This window comes from Fukomys damarensis, unplaced genomic scaffold (genome assembly GCF_012274545.1).
Source record: "Fukomys damarensis isolate Sample0158 unplaced genomic scaffold, DMR_v1.0_HiC HiC_scaffold_26, whole genome shotgun sequence".
Lineage (NCBI taxonomy): Eukaryota > Metazoa > Chordata > Mammalia > Rodentia > Bathyergidae > Fukomys > Fukomys damarensis.
The window spans coordinates 32,102,588-32,113,662 of NW_022900938.1; positions in this window are offsets into that span (position 1 = coordinate 32,102,588).

Sequence of the window (11,075 nt, forward strand, 5' to 3'; positions counted from 1 at the left end):
AATTCCTGAAAAAAAAAAAAAAAAAAAAAAAGTATCACACGAAACAAAGGAATGAACATTCTTTCCAAGTCGTATAAAAGGATCTACCAGAGTTGGCCCTATGCTGGATTGAAAAATGTCACCATTCTACAGGACTGAATTTAAAGCTCTTTGACCACAGAGGAGGTAGGACAGAAATCAACATTAAAACATAATGTAAAATTCAAATCCGAATGAGTTTGGGCATTCATTTCTTTAAATCCCTTTTGTCTGATTGCAAAGCATCTAAAAAGGACGAAATCTTGTGTAATTTCTCATTGTTATGTGTAAAAACCTGGGCAACTAATGCTAATACCAAAGGTGGTCCTCGTGAGAAACACCTGGGAAACTTTCATCCACATCACTAGGTGGCAGCATATCCACTTGGGAGCATTTTCTGGCCCTTTTGCCTCTTTTCTGTAGACTTGGTCTGCTGAAGGATCTGGATGATTTTCACATATTTCTCTGAAGGATTTTTACCTCACGCTGATCTGTCTTTCATGTCCTGCATGCTCACGTCTAATTCCTTTTCCATTTCATTCTTCAATCATCCGCCTTTCCTGACCCAGTTTTTCCAGTTCTCTTTGCACACTTTCCAGTTTCTTGCTGGTCTCTCTGCTTTTGTTTTTTCTTTGCCTTCATTCTTCCCTATGCTCCTGCCACACGTTTTCTTCTTCCTTTTGTTCTCCTGTTTGTTTCTGATCTGCACTTGGGTAGTGATGTAGGATAGGTCTGGTAGGCTCAGCAGAGGAGGCAACCTCAATCTGCATGAGGCGTGTTGCCCTCTGGGTGGAGCCCATCTGCCTCAAACTGCCTGGGCCTATACCCTAAATATGCAAATGGTTCAATTTCCTCATTATCTTAAATAGCTAATTTGTTCAAATGTGAAAATTCACATTTATCTTCAAATTCAATTCGTCTCAGATAACAAAAGGGTTTCTCCTGTGAAGGGCTGGAAAAGGAAAGGAGAGACAGTGCCTTGGGTCAGCAGGTGATTGCTGGGACACTTTGTCAGTACTAGGACCTGCCCAGACCTTCTAGATAAATGTTCGTATGAATGCTTTTACCTCTGAGGAGGAGCATGGAGGATAGGCCCAAGGAGGAAGAGCTCTTGTGTGTTTGCCTGACAGTGCTTTGGAAGCACCATTCTTCTTAAATGCACACATCTGAGGCTTCTCAGAGACAACTGTGTAGCACCAACACATCTTTCCAGGGAACTGGAATTAATGTCTTTGAAAGTCTAGCAAATGCAGAGATGGCAGTCTTTGTTGGGGGTTGTCTTTAGTAGGGTTTCCAGTGACTTTTGGGGTAATTTCTGAAAGCCTTTTTCCAGTGTTTAGCCTCTTGATCTTGCTCATGCACCCTGACCTATTTGATACCAACTCAGGGTGACAATCTGAGAAACTACTCTCCTTCCCAGCATTTAGATCACTTGTGATCATTTGTGTAACTACAGCTGCCATAACATTTTCCTGTCCATAAACCCCCCTATTTATATAACCGTGAGGCACTATTTTGCCACTTATAAACCCACTCACAACAGTGGCTCAGAGACTGATCATGGCGCACTTCATTCTCTAGCACTAAGTTTGTTTCTGTTGCAATTTTAAACCAGCAACTTAAATAGTTAACCTCTTTAGAGGAGTATCATGATTTAATATCTGGGCCTTCAGTTGTACAAAATGTTCAGTCTCACTTTGAAGCTGTTTTTGCAAAACTTGCCTGTGTGTTTCAAACTCTTTAGACTTAAAACTATAATATATTCTGCTCTCTTTAATTCTTTCTGGAAAATTAAAATCCCAGGAGCTGGCTAAGCTATGAGGTTTAGGAGATGCAAATTTTTATTCCTATCCTCTTTCAATTGTTGAAGTAATTTATTTTGTGCCTGAAGCTCCTTTCTCTTTTTTTCAGTTGTGAATAACCACTCATTTCTTTAACCTTCTCATTCAACAAGTGGTTTGTTTTGTGGTTGTCAAAAACTGGGTCTGGTGGGCCCATATTTCTTTTATATGGTTTGTAGACAGATTGGTCTTTCTTTTTTGATTTAACAGTCCTGATCACCTCTTGCAATTGAATAATTATTTTCTATTCATTTATCTTCAATCAGTCTATTGGTTCTAATGAGGTAGTCATCCTCTAGTCCAAACAAATACTTCAGAAAGCTCATTCTTGAGCATTTGGCCATAGGTCTCTTCAATATTCTATGTTCTGCTCCAATCTCCAACATGCTTCAGTCAAGTTTTGTTGCTTTTGTTTGTTTGTTTGTTTGTTTGTTTTTCTTGGAGACTCTGGGCTAAATCAAAAGCTTCAATTATTTGTTTCAGCTCTGCTTCTTTTCCCTTCACAGATCTATATCTTTTAGTAGAAGGTGCTTTGAGCATACGTTTCTTTTGTTTCAGTCTCTTGACGCTTTTGATTTCTTTCAGGAGTGTCTATTCCTGCGAAACGAGGACTTCAGTTTTTGCTTGACAGGTTCACTCAAATCATTTCTGCAACTCAACTAATATTCATACTTTCTTTTCCTCTTTCACTTTCATTTTTGCTATTTCAGTGGGGTTTTTGTTGTTGTTGTTGTTGTTGTTGTTTGTTTGCTTTAATATTTCACCTTTTACCAGCACCTTTTCTGCTCAGGGGCACTGTTCTGCACCTCTCTTCACATTCATCTATCTCCACAGACTCCTGCTTTGGACACTGAGTGTATGCTTCAACAAACTGACTGTGGATAACACGGAACTTCTCAACAAACAGTCCTTGCTAGGAAATCATGAAGTCATCTGAGTTTCTGTATTACAATTCTTTTTAGCTTGATGATATTCTGCCAATTCTTTTAAGAAATGCATAAGAAAACCTTTCTGGTTTTCATTATCAAATCCTGAAATCAGTGATTTGTAGAGACTGGATGAGGGGTTGGTTTTAATGAGTTGTAATAGATTCTGCATAGTAAATACCCTGTCTTTTGCCAAACTACTTTCCGGAAAGAAAACAGAAAGTGAATATTCATAAACACATCTTTGTAAGTGATCTGCAAGAGAAAGTTAGAGGGACTTAAAAGGGCAAGCTGACTAAAATGGACTGAGCTTGCGGTTCTCCACTCAATACAAGGTGCATCCATTAATGAATTAGCTAGCTTGACACTTGGGATCTAAGAGTGTCCAAGTTATCCTGACCTCAAAGGTCTGGTGCAGCTTTTTACGCTGTTCAACATCTGGGGGGCAGAGCCAGATGGAGGGATTTTCAAAGGCAGCTAAGGAAGATCCAGAAATCAAGAGGCAGAGGAAGATGGGCAGGAAAAGCCAGAGCTTTCATCGCTGAAAGCCCACTCAGGCCCCAACCCAGGCCTGCTCTACCACCTTTCTCTAGGGTGATCGGCCACGGCGCATCGCCCACATCTCACAAAAATACTTCACGCTCGATCTCCATTTTGTTGCTGTTGTTGTTGTTTTTCTCCTCCTGCTCCTCCTCCTCTCCCTCCCCTCCCCCTCCCCCTCCTCCTCTTCCTCCTCCTCCTCCTCCTCCTTCTTCTTGACAGGTCTGGCTGTGCCCTGGCCTGAAACTCGTTGGCTCAAGAAGTGATCCTCCTTACTCAGCCTCCAGAATATTTGGAGTTACAGGAATGCGCCCCGCTAGTGAAAAATACTTCTGAAAGCGATGATAATGAAAATACCACAAATACAAACTTGACACACAGCTAGAGCAGTGTTTAAGGGAAAAATATAGCTCAGAAGAAGTTTGAAAGTCAGTGGTCAGTGGTCAAGCTTTTACCTCAAAAAGATGGAAGACGGGGAGAGCAAACCTCAAAAAGCAAAATAAGAGTTGAAGGGTAATAAAATTGGGAAATTTTTATAATGAAAATCAAATCAAAATCGTTTCTTTGAACAGAATAACAAACAATAAGTTCTTAGCAAGACTAGAGAAGAAAGAGACTAGAGAAACAGGTGTACATCTCTAAAGATCTTACAGATAAATATACTATCGAGCTGAGGGTCTAGCTGAGTGGTAGAGTGCTTGTCTAGCAAGGAGTTCAGTCCCTGTTACTGAACACACACACACACACACACACACACACACACACACACACACACACACTCACACACACACACACATAGCACACACCATAAGACTATATATCCAATAAATTTGCCAGTTTGATGAAATAGACAAATTCCTTTAAAATATTGCTGAAAAAATGCTGCTGACATAACCACACAAAAATAGAAAAAAAATTAATAATCTTGATGGATGAATTATGTCATATATTAGAAATTGGATCTTTTATTTAAAAAATAGTTTCCAGAAACGATCTTCAGACCCAGATAGCTTCATAGGTAAAATCTACTAAATTTTTGAGAAAATAATACCAATATTAAAAGAGAAAAATAAGGAATTTTTTCCAGTTCAAATTACAAAACTTTGATACAAAAATACTAACAAGGATTTTACATGGAGAAAAACAGACCAATCTAATTCATGAACATAGGTGAAAAAATCCTCATCAAGATATCAGCAAATCAAATCCAGCAATTCTGGGTCTGTTTAACATTTGCAAAACAGTTGATTAACAGCATTAACAGAAAAAAACTGGAGAAAAGATGTGGTTTTTGATTGTCTAAATAAATGTATCAAACATAGTTGTTGGCATCTGAAACTCACTTATGATTTTTATAGCTAAACAGTAAAGGTAAATACAGGTTTAAGAAAGTAAAAAAAAAAAGTAAAAATAAAGAGTAAAGGTAAAAATAGAATTTAGATAGAAAACAAAACAAAACAATGGTACTCATAAAATTATGGCTCTTTATAAAGAAAAAACAAAATGAAAACCATGAGTTAAACTAAGCAAAAAGAAGAAAGCACTCTAGGAAACAACATTGAAATAGGAAATTAAAGGATACTGAAAATGTTGAACAAGTGTGTTTGAAAACCTAGAGGACTTAGTAAAATTTTTAAGAAGATGTAATGTTTTAAAAATTGATGCAAGTAAAGATTTTTAAAAATTTGCATAAACCAATTTACATAGAAGAAATGGGAGTATCAAGAATGATTCCATGAAAAGATAACAAGTTCAGATGTTTTCCTATGAACTTCTACCATATTTTCAAAGAGTGGATAATTGTGATGCTATGTAATTGTTATTCAGTCTAGGGAAAAAAAAAAACACTGCATACTAAAATACAATGTACTGCATCTTGCCAGGGATGTAGCTCAGTGGTGATGACGCCTGCCTCACAAACACAAAGTCCTATCCCCAAAAAAAAAAAAAAAAAAAAAAAAAAAGAAAGAAAGAAAAATACTACATCCTTATGAAATGAGCATAAGTAAATAGTTCATGAAAGACTTTTTATAATTCCCATTAAATAATAAAAATAAAAATAGAATTGGAAAGAGCATCATTTTTGCAATCACTAATAAAATAATAGATCCAGACAGTTGTCAGAAAATATTTTTTTAAACTGGGTGAAAACTGAATGAGAACTCTAATGTGTAGGTAAGACTAGTAACACGTGAACCTACAAATCATGATATTGTATGAATGAGTGCACTACCTCAAAGTAGTAGTGCCCCACAATTTGAACCTAAATCTCATGAAAATTTTAATCAAAAAAACAGTTAATAAGAAATATGGGGAAAAGCTGAGAACCAAATACAAAATGTGAAATATTCTATAGACAAATAGTTTTTCAATAGCATAATTTTTTTTGGGGGGGTACTAGAGATCAAACTCTGGACCTTTCACTTGTGAAGCAGGCGGTGGAACCACTGAGCTAAATCCCTGGCCAGGATAATCCTTTTTTAAAAAGAACAAATCTATTACAGAATTTTAAAAAAAACAGTAAAGACAGCAATCAGCAATCAAAAGCAGCTATGAACTTCATTAGTAGACTGTTTCAACTTTTACAAAAATGTTTTGATAAAGTTGGAGAAGTTCGAAAGCAACTTGGTTGTTAAATAATGTTAAGAATAATTGGTAACAGTTTTAGGTATAACAATGAACTGGTATGGGTGTAGAAATATAGATATATAAATAGATTGAGAAATAGAAGATAGATAATAGAAAGTAGGAAGAGAGATCTTTCTCAAATGAAAGGGCATCAAGAGATGGAAGGGAGAGAAAATAAAGGGCATAAAAAAAAAGGAATTAAAATGTGTACAACTCCCGGGAATATATTAATAAATACACATGGACAAATAAAAATTTTTAGAAATAATTAACTTGTGAAGTGTTAAATACCTTCTTTCAATTCCTAAGGCCACCTTCCTTCCAAAGTAAACAGAGAGGAAGAATAGACAGGACAAAACTCGCAAATATTGATGTATATTCGTGTTGGATCGGGTAATTCATATATGGGAACCGAGCATCCTATTTCCTCTATTTTTGCTTTTATTTTAAAATTTGCATAATAAAAAAGAGACAATAGTCTTGGCTAAGGTGGCCTCAATGGATCTGAGAGCAGTGGGCAGATCTGAAGTACAATATAATGGGAGAATGAGCAGAACTAAGAGGAAATGGAGCTTATCAGCTGTGTGTCAAAATCTGCTCACTAGCCTGTCTTCCTGCGAGAGCAGGGGAAGACCCCGGACTTGTAAAATCTGTCAGTTTTTACGGTGCAACTATGTCCAGCATGGCAGGTCTCAAAACCTGAATGCAGATTTGGGGACAGAAGTATATATTTGCCTCTCCTCACTATGCCACCCACGCCAGCATACCACCGGAGAGAAAGTGGTGAGCTTTTTCAAGTGTTAGTCCTAAAGTTTCTGTCGTTATCAGCTGGGTCCAGTACCTGAGATATTATATTAGGTAAGTGAGAACCATGGTAATGTGAGCATTAAAACAAATGTCCATGAAAATGAAAGAACACAAATTTCAGAATAGTGGGTTATCTCTGTGTGGGACTCAGGAGGAACAGGGCCCAGGACTTCAGTTATTATGATATTTATACTTTTACTTTTTAAGTGTGGCCATGAACAGATGGAAGTTTGTTTAATTATGCTTTCTATTTTCTTTTAACTAAGCTCTATTGCTTTCAAGACTAGAGATGGCCATTATCTGGTACCCCTGAACTGTGACTCCTACCCAGAGCATCTTCATGATTTGGTTAATGTATGAACTTTGTTACTTTTCAAACTTAAATCATAGTTAATGTTTACACAAAATAATCTTAAACTTTTTTTGGTTTTTTGATACAAAGTCTTGCTATACAGTTCAGGCTAGACTTAAACTTGAGGTAATCCACCGGCCTCAGCATCCAAAAGTATTGAAATTATAGATGTGTACTGCCTCACCTGGCTTTTAAACATAATTTAAGATGAAAATTAGTTGTTTCTAATTTAAAATAGTAACAAAATACAAATACAAAGAAAGGAAAGCACAAAATAAAAGTAGAACAAACCGCTATAACCTAGTTTTAAAAGTAACATTTTGCCAATTAAAAGTAACAGTTTTCCTTGGATTGTTAACTTTAAAAAACAAAGCATTAAGAGTTGCAGCATTTGCAATCCATGTTCAGTTCCTAACTCTTCCCCCTTATTTCCTCCCAGGAGTAAAAACTTACTCAGCCCCAAAGTAGTATTGATGGTTCCCATGAATAGTTTCTCTTTATTACACATATGTAAATTAAACCCACACAACATACTATTTTGTATGTTTTAACATTCTCTAGGAATAGTATCCTAGGCTAAAAAATTTATTTATTTTGCAGCTCCAGGATTAGAATCTCAGCTCTCACACATAACCATCAGCCCAGTACCTTATTTTAAGAACACTTTGGAAATTTTTAATATTTTAGTACTTCTCTAGATATTACATTTTCAAGTATTTATTTGTAATAATTCATGAATATATACTGCAGTCCCTTTCACTGACTGCTATATGCTATTGCATTGTGGGAATAAATCACATTTTATTCTCTAACTGAAGGATATATTCACTTCTCTGCTATTAAAATTGTACATTCCAAAGAAAAATTACACATTAAAAGTTTTCTGTGGGCTAGGCATTGTCTAGGCAATTGTTGATGTATCAGAAATGCTAGGACCAGGGATTTAGCTCAGTAGTGCTGCTGCCTGCTTCACAAGAGCAAGGTCCAGAGTTCAATCCCTTGAACAAGATGCGGGGTGGAGGGAGGAAGAGAAAGAGGCTATCACATTTTAAATTTCAAAATTTGTAATAAAGTAACCCACGAAAACAAAATACTGAGAATAGTAATTATCCTCGACTGAGTAGCCACTGTTGACGATTCTAGTTATGCGTCTGTAAACTAAGCTCCTCCGATCAGCACAAACACTTTTGAGGCATGATACCCACTTACACAGAGTAGCCCATTTGTTTACGCTTAGTTATGCTAAGGAGGAGGAGTGCTTAGCACACACTAGTTAATGACTATCTGAGGAGCGGCTCTGTGACCCTTATATTTTAGCCCGTCTTAAATTTCATTTCAAATTCTCTTACCATTTAAAAAAGTGACATCAGGGCCAGTGACTTAGCTCAGTGGTTCTGGCGCTTGCCTCACAAGTGCAAGGTCCTGAGTTCCATCCATAAATTGGAAGGCTGAGGCAGGAGGGTCACAAGTTCCAGACCAGCCTGGAAAATGCAGTGCCTTGGTGAAAACCTATCTCAAAATTAAAAATTAAAAAAGGACTGGGGTGTTATTCAGAGTGAACACCCTAGTCTCAGTTCAATATGCAGAACTACCATAAATAATAAATAAATAAATAAATAAATAAATAAATAAATAAATAAATAAACAAATGAGAAAGTGATATCCTTTACCTTGGACATGAATGTCTGTACTTCTCCACCTGAACACCCTCTTCTTTCTTCTTCTTTTGCTGGAATGGACTACAGATATTCCTTATTTCAAGACATACCTGATGAATGACTGTTTGGACCTATGACCTGTGTTGCTGTTTGTTTTTTTTTTATAGTTCTATTTATAAATGTCTTGTTTATACAGCCTCAATGTCTTTTTTGTGCAGTATACCTTTTTATGCAGTATTATAATTTTTGCTGCTTGTACTGAATAATATAGTACATAGTTTTATGTTCTGTTAAATATTATAATACAGATTGTAAGAATTATGCAAATAAAAGCAAAGTCATCAAGTTGGAGTTTCCTTTAACCATTTCTTTGTTCTAAATATTGTAATATCCATACCATATGCAGTTCTTCATTTAGCAACCAATTTAATTAATAACCATTATGGGAGTTTAACTTGGTCATTAAACAGGTAGTGTATTGAAGAAAAGTAGCAGTTTAGGGAATTTCAGTAATTCATCCTTTTTTATTTTATTTTTTTATTTTTTTAAATTTTTTGGTACAGGGATCGATCTCAGGACTTATGCCTGTGAAACAGGCAGCAGAGCCACTGAGCAAAATCTCTGGCATATTTCAGTAATTCGGTTAAAGAATGGTAAAGACTTGAATTAAGAAACCAAGAACACTCAGAAAGGAAAAGGCAGGCAAAATTCTAAGATATACCATGGATACTAGAAAGCAGTTTAGAGGTGTCCTACTTTTGTTGTTGCTGAGAAGAAAATACCTGACATCCAAAGTTTTCCTGGTTCATTTGGCTCACAGTTTGTAGAGGTTTCAATCAATAGTTGGCTGGCTCCAAGGTGGGATGCTATGGTAGAGGGGCATTGCAGAGGACAAACAGTTCATGGTGGGCAGAAGGCAGCAAAGTAGTGAAGAAACAACATCACCAGCAACAATAGCAGCCCTCTTTCTGTCTCTTACATTCTATCTAGGCTACATCCCCTAAGAGGCAGGTAGCACTCACACCCAGGTTCGGCTTCCCATTATCCATACACAGAACTGTGCCAAACCAATCAGATATTAATTTAGTAATCACACACCTTTGATCTCAGCATCACACACTTAATCCCAACATCACACACTTTCGATCCAGCCACCCCTGAAAAGCCGCAACTATGACCACATGAGGAAGTCTTTGGGAAGACATCTAGATACAAGGTATAACAAGAGGTTACCTTGCATTTCTCTGGCTAAGTATTTTAATGACTTTAACACACTAAAGACTAAATACATACCAGGGATAGTGACCTAGAATCCCAGCACTCTGAAGCAGGAGATCACAAGTTCAAACACAGCATAGGCAATTTAGCAACAACTTGTCTCAGAAACAAACTTTTAAAGGGCTAGGGGTTTAGAAGGCACTGGGTTCAGTCCCAAATACAGATAGATAGATAGATAGATAGATAGATAGATAGATAGATAGATAGATAGATAGATAGATAGAGATACATAGATAGATCTAGGAGCAGTGTCTACAGGCTCAAAGGAAACAGTAAATTTATCTTGCAACATATAAAAAAATCTAGTTCACATATACTAACTCCTACTCCACAAGAATTCAAATCTTGTGTAAGAAGATTTGTTGTCTTACAAATTAATAGTTGAGCAAATTAAATTACATTGGATTAAGAAGAGACAAGAACTTGGGTGCGGTGGCACCTGCCTGTTACACCAGTGACTCTTTATCCCAATGACAGCAAGGCTGAAACAGAAACATCACACACTGGAAACCAGCCTGGGCAATTTAATGACAGCCTGGCTCAAAATTCTAGAAAATTGTAAAAAGTTCTGGGTAAGCAGCTCATCATCCCCCTATATTCAAACTCCAGTATTGCAGAAAGAGAAGGAGAGAGAGAGATTGATTTTCATACAAGTGTAGATCACTGTAACGGTTTATTATTTGCCATGAAGAAAAGCAGTAAGTGCAATGATAAGGTTATTTATTAGAGAGACATGGGAATAGCAGTCTGATTGGAAGGGAGGTGGATTATGAAGTTATATTTGCATAGTGTTGTATATGAAGTGGAGAAAATTTACTAATTGTTCAGAAAAAATTGTGAGGAGAGGCTGATGAAAAGAACTAAAGTGTGGTTATTACTTGACTGAATATTTATTGGTTGTTTTAAGAAGAGATGAAGAGAATAAATTGATATTTCCACTCAACCTTGGCAAACAACATGAAGAACATTAGTTGGGAACTATGATATTTAAAAATAAAATTACACTCTTCTATCTTCCAAATGGAAA